Genomic DNA, 2021 nt, shown 5'->3' on the forward strand with positions numbered 1-2021 from the left:
ACTAGTAACGAATGTACAGATTAACTAGTAACAAATGTACTCTTTTGATGATAGATAGATTGTGGAGGTGTGACGTGACCACATTTATCTTCAACTCTTTTTTTTTTTCTTCTGATGTATCCAAAAAATAAAAGGAGATGAGTTTCCTTACTATTAAATGATTAGTCATCACATTAAGCTTGAGTATAAGAGCATCCACAAGAGTGGTTCTTGGGGAAGTTTTTTGAGAACATAAAACTTGGGTTTGAGTTTTTTGTGGGACCCATTGAAAGGGAAATGGGAGAAAACTGTCGCGCAGCTTGCACATGTACTAGGGAACTGCCACATCTAGGTAGGCACGTGCACTGCGGCGCGCAAATAAATTGTTTTTTTTTTGTTTGACAACAAATTCCTTTTATTTTTTCTTTTTCTTTTTTCCTACTATTTTCTGCCTTCTAGTTGGCCTACAAAAATTGACCAAAAATACCGGCCGACTCTTGGGGTTGCTCTAATTTCATAATAACCTAAATTTAGGAGCAACTCATACAAGTTGATCAGATTGTTAGCTTGGTAATCATAATAAGGTTTCAAGTTCAACTTCACGTGGGAGCTGCCTATTGGTTTTCTTGGTTTGAGTCGGCCAGCTATTGGCCTGACAACCTAGGCTGGTTTATTTCATTGTGGTCATTGACATGATTTATCAAATACATACCATATGGTAATGAATGTGGGTTACCCTCATCATTGAAAAATAATAATTACCTAAATTTATTTACTTGGTTTTCGACTAAAATTGAGCTTAACAAACTTTTGTACTAGACAAATAATATATTACTTAAAGATTTTTACGTAAAGGTCTCAAGTTTAATTATTTGACCTCGTTTTATGACATGTAGAATCGACACGTTATATTTGTATTGGATTTTTTTATAACTTTATTCAATTGAATTGACGTTGAAAAAAAATTATATATATAAAAGTTGGGAAAAGAATAAAAGCTAAAGAGAGCTAGCTAAGAAGAGGTATGTGCCACAAGGTTCTTGTATATTCCCCCAAACTACCAACCATATATGGCATCTCCATATACTTCCCATAATATATATATTTTTTCCTTGTTAATTGTAGATGTTCCCAACAACGTCATTTCATGCAATATAATGCAACTGGATCTCTGTACTTTGGTTACTATTTTATTACTATTAGTTTTCCTTTACAAAAAAGGTGCTTGGCACATGGAGGCATGGATATATGTACTGAAGCTAGCCAAGATGCTTTTCCGAATCCTCAAACTATGTATTACAAGTCAATTTTAACCAGGTAGACTTTTTAATTTTTTAATTTTTAAGGGCCAAACCCATTTTCTAACAATTCCACTGTAATTATCTTATTTATTTATTTATTTATTTATTTATTTTTACGAATAAGGATCAAATAGGACTGCGAACTGCACACGATAATACAATTAGGTCACTGAACTTAAAATAAATACAATTAAATACCTAGGGAAACTAACTCATTTCATGCAATTCATCCAATTTGCAATTTTCTAATAGGTTACCCCAAATTTAAAATATTTTCTAATAGGTTACCCCAAATTTAAAATATTTTTTTAAAAATAATTAAAATAATTATTTAAAATTAAAAAAAAAAACTTCGTCTCCGTTGGAGACGATGAACGTATCTTCATCTCCGGCCATGGAGACAAAGGGACCTTCAATTCATCTCCGGCAGAAACGAAGTTCTGTATTTTTTTTAAAAGAAATTAATTTTAATTTTTTTAAAAACTATTTTAAGTTTAGGGTGACCTGTTAGAAAATGCAAATTGAACGAATTGCATGAAATTGGTTAGTTTAGGGATTGAATTGTAGTTTTTAGAGTTCAATGACCTAATTGCATTATTATGTGCTGTTCAATGACCTATGACCCTTACAATAAGAAAAACAATAAGAAAATTTTAAATAATGGAGAGAGTAAAAAAAAATCTCCACCAAAAGAAAACAATAAAATACTTACAAATTTAGCTACAGATTTAAGTATTTTAC

This window comes from Ipomoea triloba, chromosome 8 (genome assembly GCF_003576645.1).
Source record: "Ipomoea triloba cultivar NCNSP0323 chromosome 8, ASM357664v1".
Taxonomy (NCBI): domain Eukaryota; kingdom Viridiplantae; phylum Streptophyta; class Magnoliopsida; order Solanales; family Convolvulaceae; genus Ipomoea; species Ipomoea triloba.